The following is a 23797-nucleotide window of genomic DNA, read 5'->3' as shown; positions in this document are numbered from 1 at the left end:
TGTGTTTATTAGACGTGTGAGCAAATATAAAGGGCTTTTTAAATAATAGTAATAGCTAACATTGGGCTAGGATCTGTCCCACCAGTGTCTGTTCTGAGTGTTTTATGTGTATTTGCCCAAATGGTAAAATGGTCTCCTAGGACCATCCTAGGAGACAAACACCATTATTGTTTGCATTTTACAGAGGAAGAAACAGAGGCACACAGCTGCTGAACGGTGGAGCCAGGGTTAACGCTCAGGCAGCTAGAACCAGACCAGTGGTTCTCAGCTGGGGTGAGGGTGAGGCATGCAGGTTGGTCCCCAGGAGATATTTTCAGTGTCTGAACATAACTTGATTGTCGTGAGTAGTTAGGGCTGTTAACGCCTCTGGTGGGTAGAGACCAGGGATACTGCTAAACATCCTACAATGCATAGGACAGCCCCACAGCAAAGAATGATCAGTCCCAAAATATCAGTGGTACTAAGGAGGAAAAACCCTACCCCAGAGCCTAGTCCGTGTTACTGTGTCCGAGGCTTGTGCTCAAGGAACAGGGCGTTCTCTACAAGACGCAGGTCACCAATGATGACCCCTCCCTGTGTACTAGAGAGGTACATGTGTTCCTTCCTGGCCAGTCACCTCAGCAGCAGTTAACACCCATACACAGGGCTAATACTGCCTTCCTTCCCTGAGGTCTGGACATGACCTCTTAAAAGCCTTGTAAGATCTCAGATTCCCTAGCAAAAGCTATGAACTCTCTAGAACTAATATTAATTAAACATAGGACGTTGAGGCAGAAATAGCAAATGCATCAATAGAATAAAAGTAAGATTCTAGAAAGACATCTGTGTGTATGTGGGAATTTAGGACCAGGCAAAAATATATCCTTTCAAGTCAAAAAGCAGCCGAGAGGAGTACACAGGAACTCTCTGTACTCTCTGTGCAAATTTTCTGTGAATCTAAAGCTATCCTAAAGTTAAAAGCTTATTAACAAACAAACAAACGAACTGCAGAGGGGGAAACTGGCATCTATAGAGGAAAATATTAACCTCAGATCTGTCTCACACCTTATGAAAACTACACTTCAGCTGGATGAAAGAGTTAACTGCAAATAAAATAAATGTAAGAATAAATCTTTATAGTCTTCACTTCAGAAAGGCCTTTCTAAACAAGGCACATAAGCCATCAGGGGCAATACTGGCAGGTTTGAGACCACCTACGTGGCCATACAATCACACACTGAAGACAGAAGGGGTGTCAGTTCAGTAGAGAAGGAATCAGAACTGTTTTCTCAACTTTCCTCTGGGAGAAACTTCACAGCCAAAGCTCTGAATCTCCAATTACAGAAGTCAAAGGGAAAGGGCCCAGGTGGACTCCCGCTGTCATTCCTCTCTAACTAGCTTTAGATTTAGAAGGGAAATTCTCCTTCCTGGTGTCACGGGGCTTGAAGGAAGTCTCTGGCAAGCAGATGGAGTGTTACTGGTGCATAGAGCCTAAGTCTCGGCTTTGGGAGAACAGGGGGCTCTTTCCTTGTTATTTTAATATCCGAGCGGATCTGGATGACAGTTCCTCAAGCAGTGGGAGCAGTGGTCACAACTACTGTAGGCCAGGCAACCTCTGGTCCCCGCACACCAGGCCCCCGGCCAAAAGATGGCACTGCATGCCTCCCCCCATACCTCAGGAGACAAAGCTAGAGACAGCTGTTCAGCTACACACGCAAAACCGTGGTATTAGTTTCCTCTGAGATCTGTGTGGTTTTATGCCCACACCTCCAAGAAATACTAAAAATCCAAGACAGTCATTTTTTCAGCATACCCTTGAATGTTTATCCCCAATAAGGAACATATCCAAACGGTCATGACCTTAAAGATATAAATTTCTGGCAGAGTAAGGAGCCTAAGAAAAGTCTGTATAAAGGGGTAGGGAAGCTCTTGGCCACCCTCTGATAGTACAGGCAACTGTTTGCAGTTTCTCAGTATCTTTTTTGGAGAATCAAAGACATTTTCCTAGAGAAAAGACAACAAATATCATGTAAAACATTATATCAGAGCCGATCTGGAGCGGAAAAAAATCAGAAGATCTGAGTTCGAGTCCCTCCTGGGCAGTGGGGCTTTCAGTAGGTCACTTGACCTCTTTGAGTCTCAATGGGTAAAATGGGGATAATTCATTCATTCAACAAATATTTAATAAGCTCCCATTATGTGCCAATTCTACTATCTCTACTAACCTTACAGATTTTATGGGAGAATTACACGAAATGACCCAAATGAGAATGCTTTGCAAATTGTAAACCATAAAAATACTTCATTAGTGATCATTAAAATAGAAAGAATGTCTTGTTGTTATTAAGATTGAGGCCAGGACCAAAATAAGGAACTTTTGCCAGATTGTAGAACAACCAGAGGGATGAATCACCATTTGAATTTTAAAAAGTACCCAAAGCTGGCTTTTCGGATCACACCCAAGCCTATAAAATGCTGACAGTCAGAGAAAATAAACATTTGCTACAGATTTAGCCCAAAGGCCCACACTGAGAAGGTAAGACTACACTAAGTTTCTTCAGGGTCCTTGGAAAAAGGTGGGATGATAGGAATTCAGAGATAAGAGGATAACCAAGAATCATCACCGGCCTTCCAGTCAGCACTGCACCCCATCCCATGCGTGGGCCTGGACAGATCCTGAAGAAAAGACTCCGACCCCAGCCAGTCCACGTGCTACCAATCCAAGCAGCTCCAAACTATCTGAGCAAACCCCCAAGTCAAGTTTCTACCTTCTTCTCCCTCTGTGAACTCCAGCATAAAGAGTTTGCTTATCTGTTCTCAAAAGTGCTATGACTAAGGATAGCAAGGTGATTTTTATTAAACAAATGAAGAGAAATCCACTCTATTCAAATCCATAGTTTACAACATGGGGGCAAATGTCACCAGTGTACAGCAATCAGAAGAGTTTGGGGAAAAATCAGGCAGAACTCTGGGTAAGCAAGTGAAATAATGGACACTGAATGTACAGGTCCCAAAAGACAAGAAAATACAATAATACAGTTAAGTCTTTAAGAAAGAAAAGCTACGCTATTTGCCCCAATAATATAAAGTCAGGTTCAGCATGTTAAAAAAAAAAAAAGATAATTTTCAAAACACAAAAACTCTTACACCCAAAGGCAGGACTGAATGAGATCCAATATTATGTAACAACCTAAATGGGAAAAGAATTTGAAAAAGAATAGATACATGTATATGTATAACTGAATCACTTTGCTGTATACCTGAAACTAACACAACATTGTTAATCAACTATACTCCAGTATAAAATAAGAAGTACCATATGCACTATGTAATATTTTCATGCTACTGTCACTGCAAGGAAGTTCATGACTTGCTAAGTAGAGGTTACAGTCTACAACTCCAGGGTTTAAAGCATATTATTTTATCATCCCTATAGGTTCTACACCACTTCCAGACTCCATCCCACCCCACCCTGAAAATAACGAAAGGTTAAAAATATTTTCCTTGTGGGAATGGAGCCACATCTTAACTAAAGCACTGGAAATCTCTCCAAGGCCCTGACAGTTTTATATTTATGGACCGTGACAGAAGTCTCACCTACTTTTTAACGTCATTCAATATGCCTTAAACATCTTGATTATATCTTTAATGTGCCATTTACTCTGCAATAACCCACTGTACAAAAGCCAGCTACTTTTCAGACAGAGGATACGTACATAATAAATCAGCCTGCCATGATTATTCTTCCCAGCTCATACTCACAGCGAGCTCCTAAAATTTCGTTTTACTTTGTCTTTCCAACTCAGCGGCCGTTCTTCCCCTCCTCTGTTTGCTACTCCCTCCTGTCCACCCGGCCCACCCAGGCGTTGCCGCTGCCCGGGTGTTACCACTTCACTCGGCCCTGCTGCCGCCGTCCAGGGAAGGAAGAGCGCTGTCAAGTGTCTTGGAGCAAGAACATCTTTCTGGAGAAAGGCTCTTGCTCGCAGGGGTAGAGGAAGGCACGCAAGGGCCTATTTGCATATGCTTTTATTCCATTTCCACACCCTGCACGCTAACGCTCTCTGGAAAGTCCCTTCTCGATTCCCTCCTGGGCGCAGAGAAGGGGGAAAAGGCTGGGCCGGAATGGAAGGTTCCAGCCTGGCAGGGTCAACCTCTCCCTGGGGAATAGCCTCAACCTCCCTCCCGCTGCCCGCTGAGTCTGGACCCACGGGCGGGGGCCCGGGACCCTCTGCACGCGCGCTGGGGAAGCCGACGACGCGCTCGGCCGGCGCGCTCTGGAGAGTTCTGGGCAGGATGCTCGTGCTCTGCTCCAGCCTCCCCCGGGGAAGTTCTGGTCAGGCGCTCGGGTCCCGGGCTTCCTGTCTGTACTCTTCGCAGCCCCGCGGGGAAACCCCGAGAGCTCTAACCGCTGCCCAACGAGCCCGTCCACCTTTCAAGTATGCGCAGCTTGAGTTTCGGCTCAAACCTCAATTTAACGTTAACCATAAATAAGTAAATAAAGAAAGAATGAATAAATAAATAACACGTGTGCAGGCATTCATTTAAAAAGAAAGAAAAGAAAAAGAGGAGAAGAAAAGAAAAAAAGAAAAGAGAATTAGCCTTTGGGGTCAAGATCGGTGCTGCAGATACACAAGGCCTGAATCTGTTTGAACAAATGGGTGCTTTTAAACTGGCTGCTTGAAGTGAGCGCTGACCTGGCAGGCAGGAGACCCGGAAATGTTTTTCCCAGTACTTTTCTCTGAAATGTGGAGATACAAAGCTGCCTCACTCAGCTAAGGATAACAATAATAGCTCAACTTTAATGGGCTCTTACTATGCACCAGGCATTCTGCTCAGTGTTTCACAGGCAAGGGCTTTCCCAATCCCACAGCAGCATGTCAGGGAGCCGGTATTATGATCCCCATTTTACTGAGAAGAGAGTCTTATCTCCCAGGAGGCTAGGGTGACTTGCCCAAGGTCACACAATTAGGAACTGCTGCCAGGGGGTACCACCGTTTGCCGCTCCTTTTCCCAAACTGGAAAGGCCCTCCTAAACCCTTGGAATATGCAATTGCAAATGAAGATTCCCGGACAAGATAAATATACCCTCCCTACACTGGAAATTTACCCATGGACAGAAAAGAGCCAATTTAAAGGTTTTTGCTTCCAAGCAGAGTTTGTTATTTCCCTTGCCTCCCCAGAAGGTGTTCATTGCTCACCTTGCTGGGCTCCGAAAAGCTTTGTTTGCCCTTCTATTATAGGTAACTTTTTTAAAAGCACATATTTATTGAACACTTATTATATGCCAGACACTGTACATACATACAGGTTCTTATTCAATCCTCCCAACAACACCAAAAAGTATATCCTATTATTATCCCGATTACAAATGAGGCTCAGAGAGATTAAAAACTTGCCCAAGGTCACATAGCCAGAAATTAGCAGAGCCAGGGTTTGAACTGAGGTTCCCTCTCCTGGGATCTCTGAACCCCACGTGCTGCATTACACTGCCGCTGAAGGGGACCAACATTAAAACTCTGTATTTATGTGAGATTCTCTCTCACGAGAAAGGAGCTCCTTGGGAGTATGGGCCTGGCCCCAGGCATCTGAGTCAGCTCTGGGCTGACTTTTAGGCATCACGTAGCATTTTCTGAAACACTGGATGGATGAGAGGAAGGATAAGTTGACCAGAAGGGTTAAGTGTACTCTTTACCCATTCCACATTGAAATAAAGAGTAAATGACCTATTTGTGAAGCTTTTACAAAGGGTTAAGAGCTACGTCATGCCAATTAGTGACGATCTTGTTGAAAGAGATCTGAAGTCATTTGGATCCATTAACTGGGGCTTGACTCAAATGGAATACACAGAAGGAACCCAGGCCTGGCTGGTTTCTGCTAACAAGCTCATTACCCTGTTCCAGTCAGTTAACTTGACTTATGCATTCCTAAGGGCTCCTTCACAACACCTGGGGCTCCTTTGGTATGGTTTTCTAGAACCAAGCAAGTGGATGTGCAGAGCCAGGATTTAAATAGCTACAGGCGGCCAGCTGTATGCACCTCCATTGTCTATTACCTGGGTAAGAACAGACTCTAAAATCTTGAGCCAGGTTTTCATGGATAATATAGGAATTTAGCCTCATCCTTTTAGAGTCAAAATTTATATCACTTTTGTTTTATTTTGTTGACGGGGGTGGTGAACTTAAACACCATTTATGGAATTTATATGCCAGGCAAAGTGCTAGGCACTTTAGCTACATTCTCATTTAATGCACATAAAATAGGTGTTAACATCCATCCTACAGGTGATAATGTACAGATGACTGACTGAGACTCAGAGAAGTTCCATCACTTCCCAGAGTTACAGTTAGAGAGGTGATGCTGGGAGGAGGGGAATTTTTGAATGAATATGAATCTTCCTGGGTGACAAGAACACTGCCTTTCCTGGTTTGGAGCCCCAAACTAACTAAATGCCATGCTACGTTCCTTACAGGTGCTCACAAACACGAAAATTAATAGGATTACTGGGCTGGACCTATTTTCTACCCAGTTACTTGGGAGGCAATGTGTACAACATCAATATGAAAAAGTTTAAGCCCTGCATTGTTTTATTTTAAATCCAAGCAGGGCCACCCTTCCTTTTGAATAACTCACTCACCCATCCCCCACCCTCTACCATTGTATTAGACATTTCTAAATGAATCCATATCCCACAGGAAATATTACATAAGGCAGTCCTTGATTTTCCACAAAACTGTGTTAACTGAGGGCTTCCCTGGTGGCGCAGTGGTTGAGAGTCGGCCTGCCGATGCAGGGGACACGGGTTCGTGCCCTGGTCCGGGAAGATCCCACATGCCGCTGAGCGGCTGGGCCCGTGAGCCATGGCCGCTGAGCCTGTGCTCCGCAACGGGAGAGGCCACAACAGTGAGAAGCCCGCGTACAGCAAAAAAAAAAAAAAAAAAACTGTGTTAACTGAAACTAATGTTGATATATAACTTGGCTTAAAGTTCATAAATTGATACAATATTATGACGTTATGTTGGGGAGGCATTTAATTAAACATTTATTAGCTTTGATTTTATAGTTTTCTTTTTGAATTTTGGAGCCAGCCAGTTCTTCCCTAATGAGCCCTGGAAAAGCACAAATAGGCAACATCCAGAGTCTCTGATATGCTACCTGGTTCCACGTTTAAGAGATGGCCTTGCTTCACGGTTCACGACGCACATACACGAAGCTTGAGAATCTTGCCACTCTCTGAAAATATCACAGTGTGGGCTCAGGGGTACAAAAAGGTCATACTGGAAAGATGACCTCAAACGTGCCCCTGAGTACTTTAGGGACGTCTCCACCTGAGTTCTTTGGCCCTCAGACGCTTTGATCCAGTACTAGGAAATTGTGACATAGATAGCTATGAAAAATACCTCCAAGTGTCACGATGATGCTTGTGTTTCCAGCCCACTCAGTAGCTGAGATGCTTGGGGTTCTTGAACCCAGGAAATCCCCAATAAGACAGGCTCTGTTGGGGTGAGGGTTAGAGCTGGTGCCTCAAACAGCTTATAGTTCAGCTAGAGCTCAGAATGAGGATTCAACTCACCCTCCTCTCTGCAAGTTCAAGGGAGGGTTAGCTGTCCCTGGTGGACAGCCTCTATCCAAAGGAAAACCCAATGTCACCAAGTGCCCTTCGGCTCAGCTGCCTCATACAGAGCATGTGAGCAGCAGAAGGCCTCCAGGCTGCCACACCCCAGCTTCCCCTCCCTCCATCGTATCGCAGGACTGTCTGGCATGTGTGCCTTGTCCAACGTTTTTAACTTTTCGTTTGTGCACAGCTGGTCTCTCCAACTAGCTTAACACCCTTTAAGACAAGAAGTAGTAGTAGAAAGAGCCAGACCATTAGATTCCAGCTGAGAAAAACTAACTTAGCTTTTACTGACTTCTAACACAACTGGGAATAACTCCTATCTGACAGGGGTGTGTTAAAGCTTAAATTTATTTTAAAAAAGCAGTAAAGTGCCAAACATAATACATGGTCCTTGGCACGCCCTGAAAATGACAAAGCAAAAAGATCACCTGTTAAAGAGCTTTGTATTTCTTGTATGGCCTTTCCCCAAGCTGGACCTCCAGAGAGCTAGTGCCCAGTGCAGGGATGGTACTACACTGTGACAGAAACAGGCAGGAAGATAATAATGACGCCCATTGCATTCCTGCATTCTCAGAGGCTGCTCCTGAACCTGAAAACCAAGCAGCTCTAAGGTGGGAACAACACAGTGGGCCTGAAAGAGCAGAGCATCACCATCCCCAGATGTGGAAGACTGACACAATCAGACCCAGCAAATGAAGGAAGTCATCAATAATGTAGCAAAGATTTGGCCAAACAATGCTCACGAGTAAAGCTGTCTTAACATCAAAACACTGACAAGTCTAACTGTCAAAAATAGGGAGTTGGCAAAATAAATTATGGTGCATCTGCCAAAGAAGTGTATTCACTCTACTTAAAGTGATGATGCCAACCTAAATGTCCATCGACAGAGGAATGGATAAATAAGATGTGGTATATATACACAGTGGAATATTAGCCATAAAAAGGAACGAAATCGTGCCTTTTGCAGAGATGTGGATGGATCTAGAGATTGCCACACAGGGTGAAGTAAGTCAGAAAGAGAAAAACAAATATATAATATCGCTTATATGTGGAATCTAGAAAAATGGTACAGATGAACTTACTTGCAAAGCAGAAATAGAGTCACAGATGTAGAGAATAAATTTATGGTTACCAAGAAGGGAAGGTGGGGTGGTATGAATTGGGAGAATGGGACTGACATATACACACTACTACATATAAAATAGATAACTAATGACAACCTACTTCATAGAACAAGGAACTCTACTGAATGCTCTGCGGTGACCTAAATGGGAGGGAAATCTAAAAAAGAGTAGATATATGTATATGTATAACTGATTCATTTTGCTGTACAGCAGAAACTAACACAACACTGTAAAGCAACCATACTCCAATAAAAATTAATTTTAAAAAATAAATAAAAAATACAGTGATGATGCTAAAGAATGCTTCATCACAGGTTTTAAGATCTTATAGATTTTTTTTTTTTTTTGCGGTACGTGGGCTTCTCACTGTTGTGGCCTCTCCCGCTGCGGAGCACAGGCTCCGGATGCACAGGCTCAGTGGCCATGGCTCACGGGCCCAGCCGCTCCGCGGCACGTGGGATCTTCCCGGACCGGGGCACGAACCCGCGTCCCCTGCATCAGCAGGCGGACTGTCAACCACTGTGCCACCAGGGAAGCCCATAGATATTTTTAAAAAGGAAATAATACTACAAAAAGCTGTTTTCATGTAATTTCTATAAGAAAAAGTGAAAGCAACACACCAAGAAGAGTAGTTACGTGCAAAAGGGAGATGGAACTACATGAGATGTTTCTTAAATTTTCTCATTTGTGCTTCTACATTTAAAAAATAATCCAAGTGTATTACTTTTATAAAAAGAGGGAAAGTCTTAGTTTGAGAGAGAGACAAAGGATGAACAGGAAGGAGGAGGAGAAGGAAAAAAGGGAAGGAGGTCAGCAAGCAGGGGTTCATAAACATCTTCCCACCAAGCTGCTTCCCCTCTGCAAACCTTTCTGCTCTTCTTCCTTCAAAGCTTCTGCTGAGGAAAAACAATACCAGCCATGCTGCTAGTAAAAGATGCTAGATAAAAGCCCAGGAATATATACCCCATGCGTTAACAGAGTGTAAATATTTATAGATCAAAGATAAATTCAATTTAAGGGTAATTTTAAGCAAAAATTACTCTGTCTTTCCCATGAACTCCTAAAAGCATGATGGGACCCTGAAACTGCCCAAAAGCTTTCAACTAAGTGAAAAGATCCAGAGCAATATAGGAACATCATCTTCTTCAAAAAGCATCCCGAGGACTCCCCTGGTGGCACAGTGGTTAAGAATCTGCCTGCCAATGCAGGGGACACGAGTTCGAGCCCTGGTCCGGGAAGATCCCACATGCCGCGGAGCAACTAGGCCCATGCGCCACAATTACTGAGCCTGCGCTCTAGAGCCCGCGAGCCACAACTATTGAGGGCGCATGCCACAACTACTGAAGCCTGCGTGCCTGGAGCCCATGCTCCACAACAAGAGAAGCCACCGCAATGAGAAGCCCTCGCACCACACGAAGAGTAGCCCCCGCTCGCCACAACTAGAGAAAGCCTGCGTGCAGCAACGAAGACCCAATGCAGCCAAAAGTAAATAAATAAATTTATTTTAAAAAATAAAATAAAAAGCATCCTGAGGAAAACTACAGATTACAGCAAATAGAATTAGGGAAGTGACTTTGCGGAGCAATACTACTTTAGATTCCAACATGGGTCTGGTAAAAACCATGGTGTAACGTTGAAGCAGCAGGTCCAGAGCCAGACTGCCTAAGTTGAATTTGTTTGCTTCCACTTACCAAGTAGGCAACTTACTTGATCTCATTCTGTCTCTGTTGCCTCATCCTAGGGATAGAAAAAATAGTAGTGCCTCATAGGGTTTTCTTTAGCACTAAATGAGTTGGTACATGTAAAATACTTAGAACTATGGCCAACATACAGTAGATACGCAATAAATAAATAATTGATGATTCTAGTAGGCACTTACTATATACTGGCTGCCTAATATCCACTTCCCTTCCAAACACTGCTGGAGATCTCCTTTGTGAAATCACCACTCCCTCATTCTCAACCCTGTTATTTTGAATGGAATTGATCCTATGCTCCCCTCCAAAAGTGGTTACTGATGGGCTTAAACCACACTTCAGAACAATGATGATTGGTTCAGGAAAGGGCCCATGACCCAAGTCAGGGCAATGAAAGAGAAGCAATTCTGAGGCTCCTTGAGGAATCTCCAAAAGACACCCTCTCTCTCCCCCTAGATGATGTAGTATATGGATATTGGGTCTACAGCTGCCATGCCATTTAGCTACCATAAGGGGGGTCTGCAGCTGCCACAGGGACTCATGTAAGAGCTGAAAATGAAGCCATCATTAAAAAAGCACTGCTAAACAATTCAGTTATGTGAGACAATAAACTGTGTATTACTTAAGCCGTTTGTTTTGGCTTTCTGTAACTTGCACATAAGAAGCACTAATCGATTCCCTTTTCTGAGATGAATAATCCTTTGCATTTCTTTCCCTGGAACCATGTTCTAGGCATTCTCTACATCAATAGAATTTGAGTTGAGTCTCAGACCCTTTCTATGAAGAAAATGAAAGGAAACAGGCCTTCAGCTGCCTTCACCCTTTCCTGCCTCAACTATTTCAACCCACCCCAATTTTCAAGGTATCCTCCCAAACCAACAACATGACTTGAAAAATGGTCCAGGCATTTGGAAAAAGAAAAACATAGTCAAATGCATAAAACTCTATGTTGGGGCTTCCCTGGTGGCGCAGTGGTTGAGAGTCCGCCTGCCGATGCAGGGGACACGGATTCGTGCCCCGGTCTGGGAAGATCCCACATGCCGCGGAGCAGCTGGGCCCATGAGCCATGGCCGCTGAGCCTGCACGTCCGGAGCCTGTGCTCCGCAACGGGAGAGGCCACAGCAGTGAGAGGCCCGCGTACCGAAAAAAAAAAAAAAAAACTCTATGTTGTGTGCATATGTATCTTTTAATGTGGTAACTACCCAAGAAGGAAAACAAGAAATATGTATGTTGTAACATACTTAATCATTTTGATGAAATTCTACTACAAAATGGATGTTTCTGGGATTTCGTGATGAGCTACTTGAAGGACAGGGCACATTATCACACAGCTTTGAATCACCCCAGTACCCAGGCCATTGTCTCCCATCTAACAGATGACAACGATCACTTGTCAAATTGAAATGCCCATCGTGTAGGCTACACCCTGCTCAAACCACAACTACAACCATTTTTTGAGTACTTACTATCCACCAGGCGATTTGCTAGGCAATTCACACATATTGGCTTAGATAATTTACTTCAAAGCACATGTGCATAGTAAATAGTGAACTTCCATTCCTATTTATAGAGGAGGAAACAGGGTCAATTTGTCCCCTGGCCACACAAGTAGTAAATGATGGCACAGAATCCTGGCCTAATATGTAAAAGACAAATTATAGTGAAACACACATCACATGAGTATCAGTAGAAGAACAAAAGGTCATGTGGTTACAAGATGTAAAGGTCAAGGGCAAAGATATTTACCGAGGTGGGAGGAAGCATGATGTAGAGGGAAAAAGAAGCACAAGCTCACACTACTCTGCTATGATTGAACTTCATGAGCTTAAACAAGACAAAGAATCCATTCACTTGTTTGATCAATAATTACTCGTTAAGGTCTACTATGTGCTTAATACTTAGAAAACAAGAGTGAATAGGACTCCCCACGTGGTGCAGTGGTTAAGAATCTGCCTGCCAATGCAGGGGACACAGGTTTGAACCCTGGCTGGGGAAGATCCCACATGCCACGGAGCAACTAAGCCCATGCGCCACAACTACTGAGCCTGCGCTCTAGAGCCTGTGAGCCACAACTACTGAGCCCGTGTGCCACAACTACTGAAGCCAGTGCCTAGAGCCCGTGCTCCGCAACAAAAGAAGCCAACACAATGAGAAGCCTGCGCACCGGACCCAATGCAGCCAAAAAAACAAAAAAACCCACAACAACTATATTTCAATAAAAGTTATTTAAAACTTAAAAAAGAAAACAACAGTGAATAAAACAAAACATGGTCCCTCTCCTTGTGGAACTTGTAACCCCATGAAGAGCCTAGAAAATGGAAAGGCCCTTCAGGATCACCTAGTCCAATTCCCCCTTTGACAGATGGAAAAACTGAGACCCAGAGATGGGGAGAGACTTGCTCATAGTTACACAGTGAGTTATAGTCAGTGGGCAAGCTGGACTAAAGCCCAGCTCTTCATACGACCCACTGCATTGCTTCACAGATAGGAAGAAGATTGCAAATTCCATGGTGGTCCAGTGGTTAAGACTTGGTGCTTTCACTGCTGTGGGCCCAGGGTTCAATCCCTGGTCAGGTAACTAAGATCCCACAAGCCACACGATGCGGCAAAAACAAACAAACAAATGGGAAGAAGATTAACCGCCTGCCCTCACCCCAAAATAGCTCAGATGGAGTATCTGAAAGCAGCTGAAAGATATAAAGATGTTCATTGCAGCACTGTCAGAAGTGGCATAACACAAAGACACATATACACAAACACACATACACACTGGAAACAACTTAAATGTGCTCCAAACAGGGAGTTGTTAAATAATAAACTATGGCACATTCATATGATGGATGCTTTTGCTATTAAAAAATAATAATAATAAACATGAGTTTTATTGGTTTGGTCCAGAGAATGGCCACGGTGCTTTATGAAGCTTGGGGGAAAGCAAGTTACAGACTAATGAATATAACATAATCCCATTTCTTGTTGGTTTCTTGCTTTCAAGGAGAAAATGTAGATGTATTTATAACTTTTATATACTCATGTTTAAACATAGAGAAAGATGTTAAAAGATATACATCACTGGGTTTTCTCAGGGGCTAGGAAAGGAAGACAGACGGGACCATTATTAATTTTCTTTATATTCAAATTATATCATCTGACTTGGTACAAGCGTGTATGCCTTTTATTTGTGATCATTTTTTGAATAGGTAATATATTCATATGGCTCAAGATTCAAAAGAGAGAAAAGTGTATAGAGTAAAAAGGGTCCTCCTCACTCCATCCTCCTAGAGGCTCCAGGTTCCCATGGGCTATCAGTTTCCTCCATATCTTTCAGACATAGTTAATGCAAAAACGGAGATCTCTGTGTGAATGCACGGTACAAACACTGCATCTTGCATTTTTTCACTTGACAATGTATCTTGTATATTCTATTTTCTCAGTCAACTCAGGCTGCTATAACAGAATACCAGAGGTTGGCTGGGTTAGGCAGCAAACATTTAGATCTCACAGTGCTGGAGGCTGGAAATCCAAGATCAGGGCACCAGCAAGGTCGAGTACTTGATGAGGACCCTCCTCCTAGTTTGCAGATGGACATCTTTTTGCCATATCCTCAGGTGATGGAGATCAGAGAGAGGAAAAGCAAGCTCTCTGTCTCTACTGACAAGGGCACTAATCTCATGAGGGCTCCACTTTTGTGATCTAATTACCTCCCTAAGGCCCACTTCTAAATACCATCACGTTGGGGATTAGGCTTCAACACAAATTTTAACATTCAGTCCATAGCACATATCATATCCATACAGAACGAGTTTTCTTTTCTACAGTGCGTTTATTTAATCTGCTCCTTATTAATGGGCATCTAGGTTGTTGCCTGTCTTTGCTCAAATGACCAATGCTGAAAAGACTATTTTAAATTATTATTTTAAAATTACATCAGATCATGGCACTCCTCTACTCAAAAACCTCCCGTGGAACCTGTTCTCATTCAGAGCAAAAATGAAAATCCATCCAATGGCCTACACGGCCCAGGGAAATGTGCACCCAACCCACCACCTCTCAGCTCTGGGACCTCATGTTCTGCCATCTGCCCTGCCCTCTCCAGTGGGTGACAAAGGCCTCCTTGCTGTTCCTCAGAGCTCTCTCCTCCCTACCGTCTCCATGGCTCACTCCTTCACCCCCCTCAAGGCTTTGATCAGCTCTCGTCTTCTCAAGGAGTTGCCCCACATTTTAAACAGCCCACACACTTCAGTACTTCCTGTCTTATCCACTCCCCAACATTTTTTTCCATAGCATTCATCACCTTCTGACATACTATATAACTTTTTTATTTAGTATATTAGCTGTCATCCATCTTCCCCAACTAAAGTGTAAGCTTCTTGAGGGCAGGAATTTGTGTCTGTCTTGTTCACTGATGTGTCCCCAGTGCCTCAAACATAGTCACTGGCACACACAGGACAAAGTTAAAGAATGTTTGTTGATAAAGAAGATGTGGCACATATATACAATGGAGTATTACTCAGCCATAAAAAGGAACAAAATTGAGTTATTTGTAGTGAGGTGGATGGACCTAGAGTCTGTCATACAGAGTGAAGTAAGTCAGAAAGAGAAAAACAAATACCGTATGCTAACACATATATATGGAATCTAAAAAAAAAAAAAGGGTTCTGAAAAACATAGGGGCAGGGGCAGGACAGGAATAAAGATGCAGATGTAGAGAATGGACTTGAGGACACAGGGAGGGGGAAGGGTAAGCTGGGACGAAGTGAGAGAGTGGCATGGACATATATACACTACCAAATGTAAAATAGGTAGCTAGTGGGAAGCAGCCGCATAGCACAGGGAGATCAGCTCGGTGCTTTGTGACCACCTAGAGGGGTGGGATAGGGAGGGCGGGTGGGAGGGAGACGCAAGAGGGAGGGGATATGGGGATATATGTGTATGTATAGCTGATTCACTTTGTTATACAGCAGAAACTAACACACCATTGTAAAGCAATTATACTCCAATAAAGATGTTAAAAAAGTTTGTTGAATGGATAAATATGAATGAATTGCCCGTATGTGAGCATCTTTTATTACACACATACTTTTAACAATTAGAGTGAATTAAAGTGTAGGGAAAAGGAAAGGCATATTGTATTTGGAGGAGGGAGCAGGGGAGTTATAGGTACGGACATTGTCTTTCAAAACAAGACCTATGCATATAACCTACCACATATTTCATGAGATGTGTTTGTGTCACCTTATACACACATCTCAGGCAATCCTCACAATGACCTGTGAGTTAAGTACTGTTGTTACCCCCTTTTAGGGTGGAGGGAACTTGGGCACAGACCAGTGCAGTGATTTGTCTAAGGTCACACAGTGGGAAGGGGGAAAGAATTCACAGCAGGGATCCAAATGCAGCGGCCTGGTTCCCCAGCTTCAACTCCAATTTCCACTCAGGCCAGTGGCCTTTTAATGCAAGTGAAATCCTATAAAGCCACTAATAAATCACTCTAGTCCAAACTCCTTTACTTTCACAGGTGGACACAGCATCAAGAGAATCGTGCACCTGTCCAGGCTGAAGACACAATGAGATTTAAGTAACTCGTTCAAGGTCACACTGCTCTGTGCAGTGGAGTTGAATCCAGACGTTCCTCATGCCTGAGCTTACCCTCCAGCACCACACCACACTGCCTGCACTTGGGCCAGAATGAAGAAAAAATCAATTGGAGAGTTGCGTGCCTGTAAACACCAAGGAGCGCCCAGGAGGTTCCTTGTCCCCAAGGACTCACATCAGCCACCAAAGCCACACTGTGTGCTCTCTGGAAAGTTCTGACTTACAAGGTTCTTTCGACAGGAAGTGCTGCCAGCTCAGATCTTACCTAGATCAGTGTGGTGTCTAGGAGTTCTCCAAGCCACATCAACAGGACACAAGACAGATAATACTGGGGCCAGCCGTGAAATATTATCTAAGAGGCAGCTGACCGTCATCCTTCAGAACGTGCAAGGGTCTGAATGATGGGCAGTGTCAGCACACATTAGGCCCCTGAGACCCACTGACCGCTGCTCTCCATATCTACCAGGACATCGTAAACCATAGTTCCATCTGGGCGATGCATCCTTTCGGGGCAGGGGGTAGCCGACATTTAACATGCCATCGACCCAGAGCAGGCTCATGAGTGTCTTGCTGCTGCCTGTTTGCATTTGTGAAATAAAAATGAAACACTGGGGCTATATTTGTTAATGGGTATCTGCCTAGGGTTTCACTTACTTTAAAATGCCACTAGTCTGAGAGTTGGTAGACCTGTGTCAAGATGATGTCAATTAGTTTCTGACAGTCAGATGACAGCTCTCTGGCTCTCAGTTTCTTCATCTGTCAAGTGGGTGGCTGGCATAAGGGCTGTGAATTTGGGCTCTGTTGCACTCTGAGTTCTGACTCTGGTCAATCCCAGGGCCGAGGACCCCTGTTCTTTGTGCTGCCCCATTCCTCACTCTGGCCACTGTCACAGGCAGGCTAAGCCCAGGCTTTGGGTCTCAGAAAAAAGCAGGGACACCAAAAAAGGAATGTCTTAAAAGCAAAAGATCCTTCAACAAAAACCATGAGGTTGTCCCTGTGGAAAAACATCTGAACTTTTTTATGTTATGATTTTTACTAATGGTGTATGGCAGGGGACATCTTTCCATGTTAACCTTCCAATCTGACCCTGTTCTAAAAATGTAGAATATTCTGACTTCCTTTCTCCCTCCCTCCCTCCCTCCCTTCAAGAAGATTCCTAAATACTTCTGTACCTTGCTCTCCTATTTTTAAAAGGGGAGAAAACTGCCGAGTTACCTCTTAACGTGTACCTCTTACACATTTACATGTATGGGGATACAGATCACTCACCGTGAGGGCAAAGAAGTGTGTGCAAGGGTATTCTTTTTTTTTTTTTTTTAATTTTTGGCTGCACTGGGTCTTCCTTGCTGTGTGCGGGCTTTCTCTAGTTGCAGCGAGCAGGGGCTACTCTTCGTTGCAGTGCACGGGCTTCTCGTTGCGGTGGCTTCTCTTGTTGCAGAGCACGGGCTCTAGGTACGCGGGCTTCAGTAGTTGTGGCATGTGGGCTCAGTAGTTGTGGCTTGCGGGCTCTAGAGCGCAGGATCAGTAGTTGTGGCGCACGGGCTTAGTTGCTCCGGGCATGTGGGATCTTCCCGGGCCAGGGCTCGAACCCGTCTCCCCTGCATTGGCGGGTGGGTTCTTAACCACTGCGCCACCAGGGAAGACCTGCAAGGGTATTCTTCACAGCATTGTTTGCAATAGCAAAATAAATATCCGTCAACATAGCACTCGTTAAGCCAATCTCAGCCACATCCGTTCTACAGAACACTAGGTGCCCTTAAAGTGACTGCAGTAGATCTGCATGTGAGGAATGGAACATCCTCCAGAACCCACTTCTAAATGAAAACAAGATGCAGAGCAATGCACGGTAGGCTTCTATTTGTGTTTCTTTTAAAGAAGTCTATATTCATATATGCTGATTTATACGTGGAATATTTCCAGAAGGATAAACAAGAAACTATTACCAGTGGTTGCCTCTGGGGATTAGACTAGGCGGCCTGAGAGAGAACGAAACTTCATTTTCATTCTATATGCTCTTGTACGATTTAATTTTTATCACTCACATGCAGAGCTTCTATTTAAATAGACAAAAGGGTTGCATTTAGGTACCATGTTGTTATCAATGTTAATGATAGAAGATAATGAAAGATTATAATCTGTCAATATCAATTAGAAAGCATCCATTCATTTGAAAGACTGATGGAGCATTTATGATGTGCAAAGCGATGTCTCTGGCCACGCAGAGGTGCCTGGGAGTGGCCGTTCTCTTTAGGAGGGCGCAACAGGCACCAGCTCAAGCTCTGGAGAGAGGCGGAATAGACTCCAGGGGCACCAAGGATCCACCATGTCCTTGCTGGGCGGCTGTGAGAAAATCAGGTCACCTCCTTGAACCTCTGTCTCTTTATCTGTAAAATCAGGATATTTAAAGAACCGACTCCCCACCCCTCAACCCCCAAGAGCTGTGATGAAGGCTAAAGGAGATAAGGCATGTGAGATGTTCAGCCCTGGTCCTTGTTAATGGTGATGCGCACAAGTTACGGTTATGACAGCTGTCTTTCTCTATCTGAACTCCAGCCACTTGTTCTCTCAAACTCAGGAACGTCTTAGTGCTTGATAACCCAATATCCCTCCCTACCCAAAGATTCTATATGAACTCAGAAGCGAAACAGACTCAGAGAGTAAGGGATATCCTTATTCTTAAGAAGCTTAGGGCTTCCCTGGTGGCACAGTGGTTAAGAATCCGCCTGCCAATGCAGGGGACACGGGTTCGAGCCCTGGTCTGGGAAGGTCCCACATGCCACGGAGCAACAAAGCCTGTGCGCCACAACTACTGAGCCTGTGCTCTACAGCCCACACGCCACAACTACTGAGCCCACCTGCCACAACTGCTGAAGCCCGCACACCTAGAGCCCATGCTCCACAACGAGAAGCCACCACAATGAGAAGTCCACGCACTTTAACAAAGAGTAGCCCAGCTCGCCACAACTAGAGAAAGCCCGTGCACAGTGCGCAGTGACGAAGACCCAATGCAGCCCAAAATAAACAAATTTATTGAAAAACAAAAAAAAAAGAAGCTTAGAAGAAGAATCTAAGCTAGGCCTTGCAGGTTAAGTAGGCAGATTCAACAGGTATGGGGGGTAGGGGTAGATTCCTTGCTGAGGAAGCATTATGGGTGAAAGAATAAAGAAATAAAAATGCCTGAGGAATGGCCAAGAGCCCAGTGTGAGTAAGTCCATCCCTGGAGACCAGCAGACCCATCAGGGCAAGGTTTCAATGAGGAGCAAGGGAGTTTCTTGACACAACACAAAGGTTATGAGGGTATTGGCAGTGAGAACGGAAAGGAGAAGATGGACCCTGACAGACCCCAGGATGTGGACCATCTAGGGTTTGGTGACCACTTGGATGTCCAGCTGGGGAAGATGAGGAAGCAGCTAAAGGCAAACTCCAGATTCCCAGGTAACGCAATAAATCAGAGCTCTCCACAACAGTTAGAGGGAGAAATGGGGGTGCATGGGAGTTTGTATGATGTTGCCAAACATAATTCATCCTTTTTGTTTTAATTTCCAAACTATCATATCTGAGCCAGCTTCTCTTTAATTCATCCAATAAATATTTATCGAGCATTTATTGTACATCAAGGACTATGCTATGAGCCAGGAATCTAACAGTAAAGAAAGTACAGTGCTTGATCTCACAGGCCTTAAAATCTACCGTGCAGTCCAGGCATGGTAACAGGCAATCACAACTGTGCTAGGTCAGTTCATAGCATGTTGGGATTTCAGGTAGGGGCACCTACTCCAAGATTGGGTTGCAGTGAGGGCTTAGGAAGTGACTTCAAAACTGAGAACAGAAAGAGAGGCAGGATTTAAGAAAAAGATCCAGAAAAGAATATTCCAAGCAGAGTAGACAGCAAACATGATGGTCGCCAGGTCTGGAGGCGCTGAAGAGGTGGAGTGTGGCTGGATGGAGACGGAGAGGTGGGAGAAAGGAAGCCACAGTAGGACCAGATCACGATGTAAGGTGTTAGGCTTGCACGCACAGGTATCACTCCCTGGGCATTTCTCAGTGCCAGCTTGATGTAGCGCAAACCCTGCCCCTGCAGCTCCAGTTTGCACACTTTGGAGAATTGCGTCCTGGTACGTGGGCCTGGGAGCGTCTCCCCAAAGCCTGTGCTGAAGCATGAGTCTGGCCAATGAGTCGGAACCAAGTTTGGATTTGAAAATGATGACTTTGCTTTTGTATCAGATTTCTAAATAGGGGTGTTTTTTTTTTTCAGTCCCATCAATGTCATGTGCACTGAGTTCCCCCTTTCACTCCCTTTAATAAAACAAAAAAAAAAGACAAAACTTGTGCAAAATCCACGTGAAGGTGGATACCCTGGTATGACGAGCTGGGACATTCATAAGTATATAACTTTGTCTGCAGATTTCTCCCATCCTCCATCTGACAATAATAACAATTTCCAAGGGCCTTACAACATTATCTCAATCTCAGGACACAGAAAGTAAGAACCCGTTTTATTTTGATGTTGGTTCTGATGCTGGAAAATATTTTCTAACTTGCCCAAAGTCATCCAGTAATTTGTGGATCTAAGGGCAGGGCAATTTGGTTTATTCCATTTTTCTACTTATCTTTCCCATTCTCCTCCTCGCCGTTCACTTTTTCTTTCCTTTCCCACTCTCAGTTGCACATCATAGAGATGTACTTGTTTGCCTTAAGCAATGGACGTAGGGCAGAAAGGGCAAGGGAATTAATAAGGTCGTTCATACAGGGGAAGCTAAGACCCGCAGTGGGGCGGCAGGAAGAGCTGGAACATTCCACACGCTGGCCCTGAGTCCACAGAGGCCCCACAGACACGGCAGCAGGAGGTCCTTGCCCTCAGGTCTCTGCCCTGCCATTCCTGGGATTCAGTTGCTTTCAGGGAGTGTTATTCTCTCTCCTCCACTACCAACCAGCTTTAAAACAATGTTTCTCACATTTTGGTCCTTGGGACATTAAAGAGACATGACAATTAAGTGGAATTCATGACCTCAGGTAGGGTCCCGGGCTGGATAAAGCCACTATAAGGATAACTGGTGAGATCAGAATATGGACTGAAGATGAGATAACAGCATTTTATCAATGTTAAGTTTCCTGAATTTGATCATTCTACTGTGGTTGTGTAACAGAATAGCCTTCGTTTTAGGGAGTGTACACTGAAGGACTTAGGAGTAAAGGGGCTTGGTGTGAATTACTCTCTAATAGTCCTGGGGGGAAAAAGCGTGTTTGTTGTTGGCAGAGTGGGGGGAAAATATGGCAAAATGTTAACAGTTGGTAAATCTGGTTAAAGAGCGTTCAGAAGTTTTTACAACTATTCTTGCAACTTTTCTTTAAGTTTGAAAATACATTTTAAGTTAGGAAACAAAATTAATTTTTAAAAAGCCCAAAAATGTGGTCCTGGACCAGATGCATCCGAATCTCCCAGGGACTGGTTTAAAAATACTGTACTAGTTCCCAAACCCCAACCCAAAGTAATGGAATCTGCATCTCTGGGGCTGAGGACTGGAAATGGCCTGTCAAATAAGCATCTGGAAAGAATGAAAAGAGCATCAGTGAGCTATGAGTCCCAAGAGTCGGGGGCGGGGTGGGGGGGGGGGCAGGAAGAAAAACTATTTAAAGAAATAATGGATGAAAATTTTCTAAATTTGACAAAAACTATAAATCCAGAGATCCAAGAAGCTCAGCAAACCCCAAACACAAGAAACATGAAGAAAACTACAGGAAGGCACATTATATAACCTAATTACTCAAAATCAGTGATAAGGGAGGAGTGGTGGAAGCATCTGGCAAAAAAAGACTTTACCCACACAGCAACAAGGATAAGAATAAGGGCAGATTTCTCCGAGTTGAAAAAAAATGCAAGAAGAGAAGACAGTGGAGCAGCATCTTTAAAGCAGTGAAAGAAAAAGACCTGCCAACCTCGAATCCAGAATAAAGACTTTTTCAGAAATACAAAAGCTGGAAGGATTCATCATCAGCTGACCCAGACTACAAGAAATGTTAAAGCTCTCCAGGCACAAAGGAAAAGATACTAGGTGGCAATACAGATCTACACAAAGGAATGAAGAGCACCAAGAAAAATATTTTCTTATTATTTAAATCTCTTTAAAAGATAATTGACTGTTTAAACAAAAATAATGACAATGTAATATAGGGTTTATAACATGTTAGAAAGTACAAAGTTATGACAACAATAGCACAAAGGGTGGGAGGGGAGAGATGGAAGTATATTGTTCAAGGCTCTTATACTATATGTGAAGTGATATAATATCACTTGAAAGTAAACGGTGATAAGTTAAAGATGTATACTATACACTCTAAAGCCACCACTAAAAAAACAGAGTTATAGCTAAAAAGCCAACAAAGTCTATTAAAAAAAAAATCCAAAAGAAGACAGAAAAAGAGGAACAAAGAACAGATGAAATAGAAAAAAATAAGATGATAAACTTAAATTTAACCATATCAATAATCAACCCTACAGAAAAGTTGCAAGAATAGTTAGAGAACTCAAGGATACTCTTCACACAAATTCACCAATTTTTAATGTCATTTCGTATTTGCTCTATCACTCTCTCTACATATGTTTTATCCTGAACCTTTTGAGAGTATATTGTAGACATCATGCCCTTTTATGCCTATACACTTTCACACGTATTTATTTCCTAAAAACAAGGACATTCCCCTAACCACAGCCAAGTTAACAAATCCAGGAAATTTAACAATGATGCAATACTCTTATCTAAAAAAACAGTACATTTCAAAATTTCATCATTGTCCCAACAGTATTCTTTAGAACAACTTTTTCCCAATCCAGGATCTGGTCCCAACGACACACTGCATTTAATGGCCATATCTCTTCAATGTGCAAATTCAATACGCAGCCCTTTTTTGTCTTGCTTGACCTTGACATTTCTTTTATACATCTTTATTGGAGTATAACTGCTTCACAACGCTGTTAGTTTCTGTTGTACAACAAAGTGAATCAGCCACATGTATACATATACCCTATATCCCCTCCCTCTTGAGCCTCCCTCCCACCCTCCCTATCCCACCCCTCCAGGTGGTCACAAAGCACTGAGCTGATCTCCCTGTGCTATGCGGCTGCTTCCCACTAGCTATCTATTTTACATTTGGTAGTGTATATGCGTTGATGCTTCTCTCACTTTGCCCCAGCTTCCCCCTCCCCCCACCCACGTCCTCAAGTCCATTCTGTATGTCTGCGGACCTTGACATTTTTGAAGAGTACAGGCCAGTTGGGTATCTTTGTTATTATTGTTCTTGTCTAGTTTGGTTCGGTTGTGGTTCTCTGATAAAAATCAATTTTTTTTTTTTTACTCTAAATCATATCACGACACTGTCCTACCTACATGGCTCCCATGACCACGTCATTACAAGGCCTTTCCTGATCTGACCTCTGCCCTCCTCTCCACCTTCATCTCCCATCCCTCTGGCCCGGTCATGTTCCCACGACCAGGACGGGCTGGCTGGCTTCTCAGTCTGTTCTCGCCTCGGGGCTGTTGCACACGCTCCTCCCTCTTCCATCAGCCCTCATCCTCCTATCTTGGTTCACAACCACCGTCTCAGAGGCCTCTTCCCTCCGCATCACCACGTCAAAGTAGCCCTCCCTGAGAGCCAGCCTCGGTTACTTCTGTCTGTTTCCTTCAGAGCACTTACCACCAGCACAAATCACCTTGTTGACTTGCTTTCTACTGAACTAAAAGCCTCATAAGGGCAGGAATCTTGTCTGCCTTGTTCACAGATGAGTTCTC

At 43.9% G+C, this 23797-nt stretch overlaps 1 long non-coding RNA gene across 1 annotated transcript in view; it reads right to left on the bottom strand.

Annotated features, from left to right (window-relative positions):
- The window catches only part of LOC109551720 (uncharacterized), a 150453-nt gene extending 146502 nt beyond the window's left edge, over positions 1-3951 (bottom strand). Inside the window, exon 1 of the long non-coding RNA XR_012330938.1 lies at positions 3742-3951. This is a non-coding gene — a long non-coding RNA (uncharacterized lncRNA). The remainder of the gene's footprint in view (positions 1-3741) is intronic.
- Between the last annotated feature and the right edge of the window lie 19846 nt (positions 3952-23797).

The sequence above is a fragment of the Tursiops truncatus genome, chromosome 3 (assembly GCF_011762595.2).
Source record: "Tursiops truncatus isolate mTurTru1 chromosome 3, mTurTru1.mat.Y, whole genome shotgun sequence".
In the NCBI taxonomy this organism is placed as follows: Eukaryota; Metazoa; Chordata; class Mammalia; order Artiodactyla; family Delphinidae; genus Tursiops; species Tursiops truncatus.
Note: the sequence above shows the minus strand (reverse complement) of the source record. Positions and strands in the feature narration are given on the sequence as shown.